Source organism: Megalobrama amblycephala, linkage group LG3, assembly GCF_018812025.1.
Source record: "Megalobrama amblycephala isolate DHTTF-2021 linkage group LG3, ASM1881202v1, whole genome shotgun sequence".
In the NCBI taxonomy this organism is placed as follows: domain Eukaryota; kingdom Metazoa; phylum Chordata; class Actinopteri; order Cypriniformes; family Xenocyprididae; genus Megalobrama; species Megalobrama amblycephala.
Window position 1 is genome coordinate 31,414,752 of NC_063046.1, and position 18,226 is coordinate 31,432,977.

An 18,226-nucleotide genomic window follows, 5' to 3' on the forward strand; every position below is an offset into this window, starting at 1 on the left:
GGTGCAACAGGATGATTATAGATATATGTATCTCAAAGGCCATATTTGGACCAGTATTATCCAATTATCATAACATGCATGGAAAGATGTAAGGAAAAGCAAAGAAAAATTATCAATACGCATGCAACAAAAACAACTACCAAATCAGAAAAGAAACACAAAAGCTACTTTAATGACATAAAGTGTCCTCTACTGTTTGTGTACATTGTGAACTCTCAAAGTAGCTGCTCATCTGAACAAGATTAAAAAGCTGAATGATGCCAAGGAAATCAAAGACTGTCTGATACACGCAGCTCCAGTCCTATAATGAGATAAAAGCCTGGCAATTGGTTAATTTTAGCCATTTGAGCACAGCAGTAATTGCGTTGCACAACAGTTGAGAGTATGTATCAAAAGTCAAGGTGTGAATGAATGTTTTGGGTTCACACTGTAAATGATAGCATTTGACTCCTTTAAATTATTCAAAACAATTCCAAAAGATTTGATTGGTAACTATTAGTTCTGAGAATAGCATTCTGATAATATAATGCTAAGACTTTAAATTTGTCCTGTTACGTAAAATAAATAAATAAATAAACACAAATATTGTTTAAACGTCAAAGTAAAATGTAAAAGCCATTGCCTGCTGATACTTTACTGGTATCAAAAATTCTATGCAATCTCATTAGGGACTACACAAGACTGAAAAAAGAGTTTGTCATTTGGATCTTAAAAATCAGTTCATTTGAGGCAACCAATTAGGTGAAGCAACAATATTAAAGGAATATATTGCACATGCATTTCCTACAGACTTTGTTGATTTGAACATGTAATTTTAATTTGCTGGAAACACCTACAGATTCCTATACAAGTTAAGCAAAATACAAGCTTTGAAGACCAAATGTAACAATAAAGCTCAAAAAGTTAACACTATTCTAAAGTAGCAAAATAAAAATAACAACATTGCAAGGACAAGCAAGGCGACCCTGAGGAGCTTTCATCATCCATCTTACCTGTCGTAGTGCAGTTACTAAAAGGGAAGAGTTTCACAGCAGTTTGTTAGATAGCCATGGGCTATACAAATGACTTTGAATGAAACACTGTCAATCTACAGTTTATCCATCAGGGAATCCGGTCCAGGTCATTAGAAATGTCAATCAAAAACTCCAAATACCAAGTGGGAGGCAGTACAATAAGTAATTGCTCTGATGCAATAAGCAACTATTCCTTGCAAGATCAATCAAATCGATGGATAGGAGATTCCATGCACAATCCTCTGTCTTTAAATTGATCTTATCCCACCATTAGTATACTAGAGAAATGGGCAAACAGGTGCTGCTCAGGACTCCGTGGGGCAATACAGAGGAGGAGTCTAGCACCCAGATTATGTGTAAGTAGCAGCTAATATGCTTGAGACTCCTCGTCCTCTCTCTCATTGTTTCAACCCCTCCATCTCACTCCCCAGGTCTGATCTTCTCTAATGAGCTCTAAAATGAATGAACGGAATCAAAGAGTGATGCATTGGAGAAATACGGATTCAGGCAAGCTGTCAGGCAATAATGTTTATGAAAAATAGATTTGTGCAAAATGTGTGAACGTGATCCTAAATAAATTAATTGGTTTTATGTGTGATTATTTGCATATACACCATGATATACATTTATACAAACTGTTTGGTTCTTTCTATGGAGACATAATGAACTTGAACTTTGCATTATTTTAGAGAAACACAATCCTGACCTGTGATGACCTTTCAGTTGTGTGCAGACTCTGGCCTAACATGACAGAAATAGGCAGAGGCTTCTCATGATCTAAGCACAGATGCTATCAGATCCATCTAATCAAATCAAACAATTAGTAGAGCATGTTGACAGAGGCCTTCTCAGTGATATTTGAGGTTTAAAATCACTGTGAAATCAAGAGAGATTATAATGGCACAAATTTAATGACAAAAACTCAACCTTCTGCTTTTATAAATATTCTTATAAATACTCAAAACTGGCCTGCCTTTTCCAGAGCGACAAAATACTGACTAAATATAGAAGACATTAAAAAATGTGTCCTTGAAAAATACGTGTCCTAAAAATACGGACACTGCTTTATCTGTCTGTAGTGAATCTGCAGGTTAGCTACTGTCCCACCAGATGAAACACTCATTTCATGCAAGTGGAGAGGCTGGAGTGTGGCCACATGCAAGGAATGTGCACAGGCACATGGTCTCACATCTGCTGTCTGCCCCCCACCTGTGCTACACCATGTCGAATGCTGTCCAGCACACTCTTCAAGCTCATCCACCTGACTCCAGTCTCCATGCTTAGCAGACAGGTGTCTATAATTAACTAATCTGTTCCAAACCTCTCTAATCCCTCATACACAGCCATGGTTCACACACACATGCAAATACATTCTCAGGTGAAAGTGCATGTACACAAACTGTTTCTTTAAAGCCTGTCATGCATTATGTTACACTGTCCGGCCAAAAAAAAGTCGCTCTTTGGATTTAATGGGCAAATGCTTAAGTGTCTATGATTGGATCATTATTGCAGTGAATATTATGTTTCTAGCATGTTATGTGTTTTCCAGTAGTTCTTTTAAATCTAATTGATGAAGTGTGTAGCTTTTAATTTCTTAAACAACCATGTAGGAAAACACATTATGGCCATATTTCAGAATGACAATGTCAAGTTTCATCAGGTTCAAATTGTGAAAGAATGGTTGGGAGGGAGCATGAAGAATAATTTTCACACAGGAATTGGCACTTGATCTTGCACCTCTTGAAATAACATCACAACATTTATTTCCATCAAGAGATGCATCAATTTTTGGTCAAGATCTTGTATTGACAATGCAAGAGGTGAGCACTCTGTAAAGTCTAATCCCACAAATCGCAAAGACTTTCAATGAATGTAAGGTCTGGACTCAGAGGTGCCAATTCATGTGGGAAAATGATTCTTCATGCTTCCTCCCAAATATTCTTTCACAATTTGAGCCTGATGAATCTTGACATTGTCATCCTGGAATATGGCCATGATGTGTTTTCCCACATGGTTGTTTAAGAAAAGAAAAGCTACACACTACATCAGTTAGGGTTAGAAGAACTGTTGCCAAACATATAACATGCTAGCGTCACAGTCATCTGTGGCCTGTTGCACAAAGCCGGTTTCAGTTTCTACCCAGGTAAGTTCAAGATTAGTTTAAGCAAACTCTGGTTTTTCAGGCTCATGAAGGTGCATGGATTGGTTTTTAGCGGGTTAACCTGCTCCAGATCAGGTTTTATTCTGGGTTAGAGATCGCAAACCAAAACTCAGCTGTGAGTAAAGTGACATGTATCTGATGCAATAAAGCCACTCCCTCTGTATCTCTCACTCCAAATTAAATCAGTTTATAGTGAAAACATTTTAGAGACAAACTTGCTCAACTTTTGCTGCTAATTATTTATTAAATTTATATTATATGAATTATAATTATGTATAATTAATTTAATATATTCATATAATTATTATATTAATTGACAATATTAAACTTTGCTTTTAAATTAAAATATATAAAATATAAAATATAATACATGCATTAATATATACAGTGTTGGTCAGAATTATTGGCACCCTTGGTAAATATGATCAAAGATGACTGTAAAAAATAAATCTGCATTGTTTATCCTTTTGATCTTTAATTCATAAAATTAGCAAAAATCTAACATTTCATTGAAGGAAAAGAATTGAAAGTGGGGGGAAAATCACATTATGAAATGAATGTTTTTCTCCAATACATGTTGGCCACAATTATTGGCACCCCTAGAATTTTTTATGAGTAGAATATCTCTGAAGTATATTCCCATTCATATTTACATTGTTTTAGCACACCAGGGTGATCATAAACATGAAATTGTCCAGCCATGACTTCCTGTTCACAGGAATATAAACATGAGGAAACACAAATGCCAAATTCCCCTAATCATTCATCACGATGAGTAAAACCAAAGAATATAGTTCTGAAGTGCAGCAAAAGATTGTTGAGCTTCACAAAATAGAAAGTGGCTGTAAGAAAATAGCTAAAGCATTGAAAATTCCCATTTCCACTATCAGGGCAATAATTAAGAAGTTCCAATCAACTAAACATGTTACAAATCTGCCTGGAAGAGGAAGTGTGTCTAAATCGTCCTAATGTGAAGTGAGGAGGAGCGTTTGAGTGGACAAAGACTCTCCAAGGATCACAGCTGGAGAATTGCAGGGATTAGTTGAGTCTTGAATCTCAGAAAGCCTAAAAAGAATTATCAAACAGCACCTACATCCCCACAAGATGTTCGGGAGGGTTTCAAGAAAAATCCTCTGCTCTCATCCAGAAACAGTCTCCAGTATATTCAGTTGTCAGACAAGACTGGAACTTCAAACGGGACTGGCTTCTATGGTCAGATGAAACTAAAAAAAGGGCTTTTTGGCAGCAAACCCACCAGATGGGTTTGGTGCACACATGGATAAAAAGTACCCCATTCCCACGGTTAAATATAATGCTGGATCTTTAATGTTGTGGGCCTATTTTTCTGCTGGAAGTCCTGGACATCTTGTTCAGATACATGGTATCATGGATTCTACCAAATATCAACAGATAAAAAATCAAAACCTGACCGCTTCTGCTAGAAATCCAATAATGGGCTGTGGCTGGATCTTCCATCAGGACAATGATCCAAAACAAACATCAAAACCAACACAAAACTGTGTCTCTGAGCAAAAAATCAAGCTTCTGCCATGGCCGTCCCAGTCCCCTGACCTGAACCCTAAAGAAAATGAGTGGAATGAACTGAAGAGAAGAAGCACCAGCATGGAGTTGGAATCTGAAGGATCTGGAGAGATTCTGCATGAAGGAATGGTCTCTGATCTCTTGTCAGGTGTTCTCCAAACTCAGCAAGCATTATAGAAGAAGAGTCAGAGCTGTTATCTTGGCAAAAGGAGGTTGCAAAAACTATTGAATAAAAGGGTGCCAATAATTGTGGCCAACATGTTTTGGATATAAACATTTATTTCATAATGTGACTTTCCCCCCACTTTCATTTCTTTTTCTTCAATGAAAGGTTAGATTTTTGCTAATTTTATGAATTAAAGATTAAAAGGATAAACAATGCAGATTTATTTTTAGTCATCTTTGATCATATTTACCAAGGGTGCTAATAATTCTGACCACTACTGTACATTTAAAACAGGTTAAGCTTGCATGTATTCTTTTGAGATCTTTGTGAAACTATATAAATTATAACACCTATTTGTTTGTTTCACATGCATTGATATAGTCAGATATTTTCTTTCAGTTGCCTTCTCAAACTTTCACTGCAGCAACAGTGTTTATTTCTGCTTTGTAAATGCATTTAATTTCATGAAATTTTTCATAATGATCTCTTAATCTTCAGAAGAGACATAAATTTTGCCGACTCTCTCGCGAGAAGTGAATCAAACAGACGCTCTCCATGCTCCGTGTGATTGGCTGTTTGCTGCACGTGTCACGCTTTCAGGTGCACGCACTTCAATGTTAATCTGGATCAAACCTGAGTTGACAGAGAACGTTTATACCGAGCATTGTGAGCCCGTTGAACCTGATCTAAACCAGGTTTATATAGATTTGTCAACTCCAAACCTACTCTGAAACTCAGAGTTTGTTCAACTAGCTTCATGCAACAGGCCTTTGGACTCATTCATCTTTAGTTTCACTTTCATGAACTTTCAGTTTGTTTTTATCAATCATGTGTCTCTTTGTCTTTGTTGCCCACCACTCATCAGTTCCCTTGGACACTAATCCACCACAATTGTATTTAGTTCCTCTGTTCTCAGTTTTTGTTTGTCGTTTGATGTATGGTGTACGTGTTAGTGTTTATGTTATGTTTATGCTCACGTTCACTCTGTTACTCCTCCTGTTTTCCCTTGTAAATAAAACCCTGTTTAATATTTTATACTTTGTCTTCAGTCTGTCTTCCCTCGTCTTCAGCCTTGTGACAGCTAGAAACATAACAATCACTGCAATAAAGATCAAAATCATTAACTCTTAAGCATTTGCATACAGGGGCATAGCAACCGGGGGGGACGGGGGGGACACGTCCCCCGCACTTTTAGAAACAGGTGATTCTGACCCCTGCTATTTTTTATTTTTTTTGGATCCAGCGTGAATATTTCCGGCAGTGTTCTCTGATATGTTACTTAGATTTGAGTGAAATAACATTCAGCCAATCACAGAGCGAATCATCTCTTGGGCGCGTCTGCTATGAGCTTCAAATCTCTTGTTGCTGTTGTGAGTTTTCGTTCGTTCATTCACTTTGCTATTAGGCCGTCAGTACGGTGGCCCCGTAGTGCACAACACAACGAAATTAAAAAAGCAAACATAAGTTCACAACACAACGGAAACAAGCCACAACACAACGAAATAAAGCCACAACACAACGGAATAAGCCACAACACAACGGAATCAAGCCACAACACAACGGAATCAAGCCACAACACAACGGAATTAAACCACAACACAACGGAATCAAGCCACAACACAACGGAATGAAACCACAACACAACGGAATAAGCCACAACACAACGGAATCAAGCCACAACACAACGGAATCAAGCCACAACACAACGGAATAAGCCACAACACAACGGAATCAAGCCACAACACAACGGAATCAAGCCACAACACAACGTAATCAAGCCACAACACAACGGAATTAAACCACAACACAACAGAATAAGCCACAACACAACGGAATCAAGCCACAACACAACAGAATCAAGCCACAACACAACGAAATAAAGCCACAACACAACGGAATCAAGCCACAACACAACGAAATAAAGCCACAACACAACGGAATTAAACCACAACACAACGGAATTAAACCACAACACAACGGAATCAAGCCACAACACAACGGAAATGCTCCCGACCACTTGGGGGCTCTCAGAGCTAGGTAATATTACTATTCCTTGTCACTGTTCTATAAAGTCGACAGTTTTACAAAGATATCAATACCATGATTAGTTTTAGGTATGTAAGCATTGTATATCGACATGGTATATTAATTAAAAATCAACTACGTTCACAAAAGCTTCATATTTATACTTGTGAATGATTTGACGCGATACCACGGCGCATGATAAAGGGAACATCCACCAATTCCACCAAGTGGTTAAAACGTATAATTTGTATTCATTAAAATTACTTTTAACATTTAAAAACAGACATGTTCAAATTCCAAAGGTTGTTAGTTCCTGTTGGTAAGACTGACAAGCTTTGGAATTTGAATATGTCTGTTTTTAAATGTTAAAAGTAATTTTAATGAATACAAATTATACGTTTTAACCACTTAGTGGGATTGGCAGACGTTCCCTTCATCATGCGCCGTGGTAGCGCGTCAAATCATTCACAAGTATAGGCCTAAATATGAAGCTATTTTGCACGTAGGTGATATTGAATTAATATTTCATGTCGATATGCAGTGGTTACATACTGTTTAAACTAATCGTGGTATTGATATTACTGCCGACTCTATAGAACAGTGGCAAGGAAAACTAACTTTACCGAGCTCTGAGAGCCCCCTAGTGGTCGGGAGCATTTCCGTTGTGTTGTGGCTTGATTCCGTTGTGTTGTGGCTCGATTTCGTTGTGTTGTGGCTTTATTCCGTTGTGTTGTGTCTCGATTTCGTTGTGTTGTGAACTTATGTTTGCTTTTTTAATTTCGTTGTGTTGTGCACTACTAGGCCACCGTACGTCTGGGATAAAATGCACCCCAGAAAAAAGCAAAGGACGATTACATCCTTTTTTCAAACACACACTGTAAGTATGTTACAGTATGTCGCGATGACACGAATCACGCGATAAAGTTTTCATGTTATGATTTAAACTACTGTAACGTCAAAAGACAACAGAGCCCGTATGGACCTCGTCACGTCGCGCCGGATTCAGTGTGTTAAATGCTCTCCTACTTGTCGCTTTGTATAAAAGCGTCTGCTAAATGAGACGTAACAAATTATTGGTTTCTGCTGTCTTTTGTTGAAAAAAATTGCTCAACAATTTGTGGCCTGCAAGGAAAGCCGAATAATTTAGTTTGGAAGTTTTGATTAAAAATCTCACTTCGATCTTGAAAATATTAAAAACTTGTAAATACATTGATTTAGGTTTTATTGATATATTTTCATAAAATGTATGTTGTATAAAATTACTGTAGATGTAATCTGTACTCATTTAACACTTGTTTTTGTCCAACTATTAAGAAGTAAGAAAAGTTATTGTTCAAATGTAGTGTAACTGAAATATTTTAAATATCATAAAATATCTTTATCTAAATAAAGTATAGATGGTCTCACATTGGTCTCAAAGTCCTGCAGTATTTTTACATTTTGAGGATGATTTCACAAAAATAGGTTCCTGTAAGCTATCACGGCATGTTCCCAAAATTGCCACTAAGGTGCTGTAAAATGCCAATTGGTATTCTATTTAGAATGTATTATTATGAACATCAGCTTTGGGTAACATCACCATACAGCTGTCCCCCCCCCCCACTTTTAAAATGGCTGCTACGCCCCTGTTTGCATATATTTTAATCCAAACAGTGATCTTGTGCTGGTGTGCAATGGCATGCATCTCTAGGAACCTTAAATTGAAATTGAATATGATAAACAAATGATCTATTGCCAAAATCAGATTTTCCCTGAATTTGTTCTTTGAAGTGATCAGATGGCACTGGCCATCAGTAAAGGTTAACTACAATTACTATGGTTCCCACGGATTATGTAGCTTGATTAAGTAACACAAGCATGTGGTGCATCACATGTGTGATGTCTACACCCAATGTGGATATTTGACCTAAAGTATAAAATAAACATACACAACCCACCTTAAAATGAAAGTTCAAGATAGCTTATATAAAGCTTTCATTTATTTAAAAGATTAAAAACACTTGAAATTTTGGGAAAAAAAATTTGGGGAAAGAAAAGAATGAAGTAATGATGTCCTCAATTATGTACGTAGGTAAACTCAAGTCCAGATTGATGCACCTCCTTTTCACACTCACAGACAGGTGAGCTAATAGCGGATCACATAAGAAAAACAGACAGGCCCGTACCAGCCTCGACAGCGTCATTGAGGTCAGTGTACTGTGTTGCTCAAGCATCATGCATCAGTGAGAATAAATCATAAAATAAATTTCAAGATAAATTCACACAATTGAACAAGTACCAAACATGTTATAAAGACTACAAAGCTGAACAAGTGTGACTGGAGTACATGGGTATTCAGGGTATGGGTGCGTCTGAAAACTTGGGCAGCTGACTTGCCTTGCTATCCTATCAGGAAATGACTTTGTAGTGAATGAAGGTATCGTACGATACTGATTTTGGACAGACTTCTTTGGGGGTGGCTTGTCTTTGGTGCAGAGAGCCATTTTTCTCTTTTGGGAGCATTAGGTATAGAGGAACGGGGCCTTTAGAATTGTCCTAACACCCACCTGCCCATTACGGCACCCCTGGATATGCTATGCTTTTCAGAATACTATTTTAATTAAAAATAATTACAATTTTTTGTGATACCACAGGACTATTTAAAGTCGCAATGAAAAAAAAGCCTTGACAGATAATTTCTTCCGTATTGTCGTATGTATGTGAGTGTAACTGATTATTGGAGAAGAAAAAATGTAGGGTGGAGACTTGCATTCTATATGCATCGGTTGTTGAATGGCTTTTGAGATGTGGGCGTTGCATGCAAAAATGGAGGCAAATGAATACAAGCCTACAGGGGCAGGGTTTAACCAGACTAAATGATTGGAGAATCCCTGCATGTCCCCAGAGAGAAGTCTGTCAAAAGAAATAAAAAATGAAACACATGGACTAATAATTTACAATAATATTTATAACATCAACTACCCATTGGAGAGGTTTTGAGCATTGCCTATAGTGCCTTATTGTAATTGACCTTATTGTTATTCATTTAAAATATTATTTTGTAATAATCTCACTTTGAGACCATACTTGTATTTATTTATTTCTGTCTTTCAGCTTAAACACTAATTTTAGGATTTAATTGAAACCACTCCCACAGCCTCCCACAATGCAATAGTTTCACATGTGATGCTTAGTCAGTGTAAATAAAATCTGCAATGTTTGTCATTAAAGGCTTTAACACTTTAGTACAGTTTTCACAATTCTTAGCTAATGCATTCAAAGACTATTTGCTAAGTATGCGTCAGCTAAGTACATAAATGTATGAAGCATGCATTTTCAAAGGGGAAAGACTTTCAAGTTGAATCTTTGGATGAAGCAGAATATCACTCTTTCTGTACCTCAGATTATCTTAAAAAAAGATGTAAAATAAACAGACAAACCTAGAAACCATAGACATAAACATACAGATCTGCCTAGACTTGCCCAACTTTATAACCCCTTTCACTATTAACATCCAACAGACTCTGTGCATACATAACACACACACACACACACACACACACAGCAGCCACATGCACAGGCATAAGGTCAGGATCCTACCTGCAGGTTATAGGTAGTAACAGATTAGCAAGCTTCTACACCCTCTATTTTCAGACGCACATCCATCACATCCAACACACAAACATCACAGAAGAGTGAGGAAAACAACTCCAAGGGATGCCCAGTATCATGATGCTACACTTCTGCATTGTACACAAAACTATTGAATTGCTCAAGGATTATTCTGTCTGTGTATCTGAGACCCAAGTGAACAATATATATATCAGGAGGTCAGGAGCGCCGTCTTCAAGGAGAGGGCATTCAGCTCAACTGACTCCAGGGGTTCAAAAGGAGCTCTCTGTAGGCCCAGCAAGACTACAGTGAGGTTCCATGAGGGAATAAGGCATGGCCTAGTAGGATTTAACCTCCTGGTGCCTCTGAGGAACCCAATGATCATGTTGTGCTTCCCTAAAGACTTACTGTCCACTGCATCGTGATGTGCTGCTATGGCGGCCACATACACCTTAAAGGTGGAGGAAGACAGCTGTCCCTCCAACCTCTCCTGCAGGAAGGAAAGCACTGTCGCGACTGCACATCTCTGTGGGTCATCACCTTGAGAAGGACACCAATTAGTGAAAAGACTTCACTTCAAAGCATAGGCCAGTCTCGTAAAGGGGGCTCCAGCCCGAGTGATACTGTCTATCACTGGTATGTCCCTTCCAGGGCCAGACATGGAGATTCCAGAGGTCTGGGCATGGGTGCCAGATTAAGGTGTTAAGGTGTTAAGACATCTACCTTCCTCCGAAGGCCTGCAATAGTCAGCGCTTTCGACAGTGGACAGGGGTCATCATAGGCACTCTGACTGGTCTGTGTTGTGACACATTCCTCCCATAACCAACATAACAATTTTGTGTTACTTGTGTTGTGCCACAATAGACCTTCTGTTGGCTTGTACCAACTGGGATAGCATTCGTTGCCCTTGGTTTGTGGTTTGTCCCTCCTCGGACCACTGTTGGTAAATTCTCACCACTGCGGGAGCAACCCACAAGCCTTGCCATTTCAAAGATACTCTGATCCAGTCGCCTTGCTATAACAATTTGGCCCTTGTCAAAGTCGCTCATATCTTTATTCCTGCCCATTTCTCCTGCATCCAACACGTTGATTACGATGATTATTTCCCGTTCCACCACATCCCAAAGGTGCTCTATTGGACTGAGGATTGATTGAGGATCTATTGGATGATTTGAGCTTTGTGACATGACACATTATCGTGCTGGAAGTAGCCATCAGAAGATGGGTACACTGTGGTCATAAAAGGATGGACATGATCAGCAACAATACTCAGGTAAGCTTTGATGTTTAAATGATGCTCAATTGGTACTAAGAGGCCCAAAGTGTGCCGAGAAAATATCCCCCACACTATTACACCACCACCACCAACTTGAATTGTTGATACACGGCAGGATGGATCCATGCTTTAATGTTGTTTACGCCAAATTCTTATCCTACGATCTGCATGTCGCACAGAAACTGAGACGTTTTTCCAATCTTCTATAGTCCAATTTTAATGATGCTGTGCAAATTGTAGCCTCAGTTTCCTGTTTATAGCTGACAGGAGTGGCACCTGGTGTGGTCTTCTGCTGTTCAAGAGCATCTTTTTCAAGTTTGGACATGTTGTGCATTCAGAGATGCCCTTCAGCATATCTCAGTTGTAACTAGTGGTTATTTGAGTTACTGTTGCCTATCTGCCCAAACCAGTCTGGCTATTCTTCTCAGATCTCTAGCATCAAGGCATTTTCGCTGACAGAACTGCCATTTACTGGAAATTTTCTCTTTTGCGGACAGTTTGCCGTAAACCCTAGAGATGGTTGCGCGTGAAAATCCCATAGATCTGCAGTTTCTGAAATACTCAGACTAGACCATGATGCGTTCAAAGTCACTTAAATCACCTTTCTTCCTCATTCTGATGCTCAGTTTGAACTTAAAGCAGATTGTCTTGACCATGTCTAGATGCCTAAATGCATTGAGTGTGATACTAAATGCTGCCCTGTGATTGGCTGATTAGATATTTGTATTAACAAGCAGTTGAACAGGAGTACCTAATAAAATGATCAATGAGTTTATATGTGCACACACACACACGCACACGCACACGCACGCACACACACACACACACGTACACATGCACACATGCACACATGCATATACACACACATACATACATACATACATACAATAGATCAAATTTGGGGTCAATATGACAAATTTATTTATCTTTTTTATGAAATAATATGTTTATTCAGCAAAGATATACCCATGTAGAAGGCGACATTCTCAGGATCTTGCGCAACATTCCCTAAAAGTTCTCTAAAGGTGACGAAAATTCCGAACCTTTACAGAACATTCGGGATGTTCATAAAATGTCCTCTTTTGGTTAGGAAAGTGCTGCAGTTCAAGGCTCCTTATATGACTTTAGGGGGATGTTCCATTTTGGTTATTTTATGGTCAGAAAAGAACATTACAAAGAGGATATTTGGGACATTAACAGAACGTTCCCACATAGTCCCCTATTGGTCATTAAATAACGTTCCTGAAATGAGTTTAGGGGGATGTTCTATTTTTATTTTATGGTCACATAAGAACGTTACAAAGAGGACATTTGGGAAGTTAACAGAATGTCCTATAGCACTAGTCCCCTGAACATTCCCAGAACGTCCGGAATGTTCCCTGAAGGTCCAACAAATAATGTCCCCCAACCCTTAAAAAAAACTCCACATTGTGACCGTCTCTGAACGTTCTGGGAACGTTACTAGGTGACAGGTTACCCCGCTAGAAATTTTACGTTTCCAGAACATTCTCAGAACGTCACCACTGGTGTTAATGACGTTGTCTAGTAACGTTCCCAGTACGTTCAGAGACGGTCACGATGTGGAGTTCTTTTAACGGTTGGGGGACGTTATTTGGTGGACCTTCAGGGAACATTCAGGACGTTCTGGGAATGTTTAGGGGACTAGTGCTATAGGACATTCTGTTAACTTCCCAAATGTCCTCTTTGTAACGTTCTTATGTGACTAAAATGAACCAAATTCGAACGTCCACCTAAAGTCATATAAGGAAACTTGAACTGCAGCACTTTCATTACCAAAAGAGAATGTTTTATAGGAACATCCCTAATGTTCTGTAAAGGTTCAGAATTTTCGTCACTTTTAGAGAACTTTTAGGCAACGCTGTGCAAGGTCACAAGAATGTCGCCTTCTACGCGGGTGTTTTATAGAAAATAATAAAGTTTGAATTCATCGTTATAGAGGTGAGCGTTTGCATTAGATGGGCTCTTGATTCTTGTCATTTTAACATTAGATTTCCTCTGGCTGCTTTAACTGCGTTTCCAAAACATGCTTGTTACAGCAAAAAGATTTTTTCTTTTTTATGAGATTTTTTTTTTTTTTAAATTCATTATACAGAAAGTTTTAAACAGTGTCTTTTAGACTCACACGGACATCATGAATCAGCATATGAACCTCAACAATGGTGACAATAAACAAAAATCTTTTTTGTGACTTAACCTGTTTTGTGATGCTCAGAGTTAATCTGTTTATCTGAAAATTTTGTTATCATTGTTGAGGTTCATAAGCAGAATCTTCATGTCTGTGCGAGTCTACATGATCCTGTCTGAATTTCTGCACAACGATAAGAACTTTCAAAATATCAAAGCAGGACAAGATTTCATGCATTATCACAGGATTACAATAACATAAAAGAAATACAATAATCAGAGATCAGTGAAATTCATTTCATCACATTTTTTTTTTTCTCACAGTTTTATTTTTTTGTAACAAATATGCTTTAGAAACACACAATTACAACAACTGGAGAAAAAGTAAAGTTAAAACGTCAAGGGTCAGGAGCCCAATTAAAGCAAGCGCTTACCTCCGTAATGGTGACATTTATAAATTTTGATAAAACATCAACACCTCATCGGGGTGGTTTCCCAGACAGGGTTTAAATTAAGCCAGGATATGCTTTAATCCAGAATAGTTAATCATGGTTTAAAAAATGGCTTTCTGAAACACAGATTAAGCTCAGATTACTAAAACCTGGACTATAGAGTCTTGAATTAAAAGAAGATTAATTTAAATCCAACTGTGCTAATCTGAATTAGCACTATTATAGTGGTTGCTTCATTATAGAAAATAAAAAAAGTCAAATCTTGTTAGCAGGTCCTCAACCCAAGCACAAGCTCAACACTTCACCACAATGGTATTCTCAAAAAAAAACCTAACATAACAAAAACTTTTACATGATAGAACATTAAACAGTAAGACGTCTCTCCATATTATCATCTTTCTAAAAAATGCATAAAATAACACTTTAATAACATTTACTCTCCCAATTCAGCCCGGTGCAAAGCATGATGGGAAGTGAAAGTATATATGTGTTTATATAGTATATTTGTGTTTTTTGAAACACAACGTTAATCTGAAGTTAACATGGTTTAAAATAGTCCTAGACTTAGTCTAGTCCAGAGTTTAATAAACTGATTTCCAGGAGGAAGACTAGAGCTACTCCAGGACTAAATTGGGGCTTAAATTAAACCTACCAGGAGGCAGGTTTAACTTCAGATTAACGTTGTGTACTATGTACTTGGATACATATTGATATTGGTATACACTGTGTGTGTGTGTGTGTGTTTTATATATATATATATATAGTTATTTAAACCATTTATTTTGATTTAACACCATTGTTTCTGGTTCAAATGTGATTGCTTCATGTTAAATTGACTTGAAATGGTCATTTTGAAATAACGTTTCAGTCAAGTAACCCAATCAACCAGGACTTTCACTTCCCATCATGCTTTGCTGAAGTGGGAGAGTAAATGTTGAAAATGATGATTTTATGCATTTTTTAGAAAGATGAGAATATGGAGAGACTTCTTACTGTTTAATGTTCTATTATGTAAAAGTTTTTGTTATGTTAGTGTTTTTTTAAGAATACCATTGTAGTGAAGTGTTGAGCTTGTGCTTGGGTTGAGGACCTGCTAACAAGGATTTCCTTTTTTTATATAATGAAGCAACCACTATAATAGTGCTTTGGATCAAACCAGTATAATTTCTAGACTGCCAACACTGATTATTGCATGTAAATAGTTATGTTTAGTTTGTTGCTAAATGACAAAACAAAAGCATTAATAATCATAGAATTATTATAATTCATCTATTTAAAAATAATTAATTACCAACAGATTTCCAGGCATGATACCTCAGCTGATGTATTTTGCTTGCTTTAAAATAAATGTCTCTTTTTCAGTTAAGTTTTTATTTTGGAGTATTTTTTGTTGCCATTGTTTTCCTTGGATTTGCTTATGAGTTCCATGCAATTTTAAGCTTTTTTTGGTTCATTCCATGTTTTACAGGCAACCTCTCTCATGTTAATTCAGATTAGCACAGTTGGTTTTAAATTAATCTAATTTATTTTAATTCAGGACTCCATAGTCCAGGTTTTAGTAATCTGTACTTAATCTGTGTTTTAAAAAGCCACTTTTTAAGACACGATTAACTATTCTAGATTAAGGCCTATCCTGGCTTAATTTAAACCCTGTCCGGGAAACCGCCCCTTAGTGTTTAATGTTTCTGTTATCTGAGTTTTGTGATGTTACCATTGTGCTGGAGAGTAGAGCCTGTGCTTCAGTCAATGATGAGCCAAAAATACTGACATGTTGTTTTATTTAAAGGCTGTAGTAACTGTGTAGTTGCTAATGGAATGATACAGCAGTTACATTAACTCATGCATGTACAGTTGACAGTTAACGATTTACTGTGAGAGATTTGCATTCTAAAGAAAAGCTTTCATAACAATCCAAGAAAAACCTGTAGAGAGTTTTTTTTTTTTTTTTTAAGACATTTAAGAAAAAGTAGTTTTTGTTTGAACAGTTGCTTTTGTTAGTCAATTTAGCTCTAATTTTCAATTTGTTTTTTTGATAAAGGCAGCAGAGACGTTCTGAAAACATTTCTAAATAAAGAGAACGTCTTGACTGTTCTGTGAAGGTCCACCAAATAACGTCCCCTAAACCTTAAAAGAACTCCACATCGTGACCGTCTCTGAATGTACTGGAAACGTTACTAGGCAATGTCCTTAACACCAGTAGGGATGTTCTGAGAATGTTCTGGGAACGTAACATTTCTAGCGGGGTATTGCCTACCGGGCGAATTGGAGCATTATGGATGCCTCTCTCACTCTTCTGAATAAATTTAAACATCATCTCATCATCATCAAATACTTGTTAGAATTCTCTTCATGGATTTCTCATCTGCTTTCAACACAGTCCAAACACATCTTTTTTTTTATCATCTTTTTTATCATTTTATCATCTTCTTTTAAAGTGCCTTTATGATTTAGGTATTAGTAGCTGAATGATTTCATGGATTATGGTATTTTTTTTTAAAAACGACCTCAGCGTGTCTGCATCAATAATATTATGTCTGACTACTTGGTTTTAAATACTGATATACCACAGGGATGTGTACTGTCTCCAATACTGTTCTCTGTATATATTAATGAATTACAGTGATGATAATCTTTCCCTCATAAACTATGCTGATGATATGGCATTGGTTTCCTGTCAGAAGGAAATTAATTGCTCCTCATACTTTGAGTACATCGATAGTCTTGTTCATTGGTTTGATAGTAGTTTTTTACATCTTAATACTGAAAACACAAAAGAGCTATGCCTGAGGAACTAAATGAGAATACGAGGTACAGACCTTGCACACAAACCAGTCATCATTAAGGGACAAACTGTACAGCAGGTCTTGAATTTTAAATACCAAGGAACAATTATTGAAGATAAACTTAACTTTTTTTTTTTGTTTGTTTTTACTAAAGTAATGATTGATGATTGAGAGTATCCTTACATATAATATTGTTTCATGGTATGGCAATCTAACAGTTAAACAGAAGAACAAACTTTCGCAAATAAAAACACTGGGCATAAATAGCACTCACATAGGACTTATTTGATCGTTTTATAGAGAGAGAAAAATTTTTTAAAGACCATACTCACCCCCTTCACTCTGCTTTTGAAATGCTCCCATCTGGGACTCAAAAGACTCAAAATCCCTTTGGCCAGAAGGAATACATATAAAAAATAGTTTATCCCAATGGCAGTGATTATTTTAAATCGCACTATTTTCTGAAGTAATGCAAGAGAATGGTTGGCATTATAGCACTTTTTAATTGATTGTTTAGATTTTTTTTTTTTCTCTTATTATTGTGGGATGTTTGAAAATATGTTAGGAATGATATGGATAGTGTAATTCTGTTTAATCTTCTAGTGTAAATCTATATATATATATATATATATATATATATATATATATATATATATATATATATATATATATACAGTGGCAAGAAAAAGTATGTGAACCACTTGCAGAATCTGTGAAAATTTGAATAATTTTAATAAAATAAGAGAGATCATACAAAATGCATGTTATTTTTTATTTAGTACTGTCCTGAGTAAGATATTTTGCATAAAAGATGTTTGCATTTAGTTCACAAGACAAAAAAAAATAGATGAATTTATTAAAATGGCCCCATTCAAAATTGTGAACCATTGGTTCTCAATACTGTGTTTGGTTACCTGGATGATCCACGATTGTTTTTTTTTTTTTTTGTGATGGTTGTTCATGAGCCCCTTGTTTGTTCTGAGCAGTTAAAATGAGCTCTGTTCTTCAGAAAAATCCTCAATTTCTTGCAGAAATTTCAGTTTTCAAGCATTTGTTGCATATTTTAACCCTT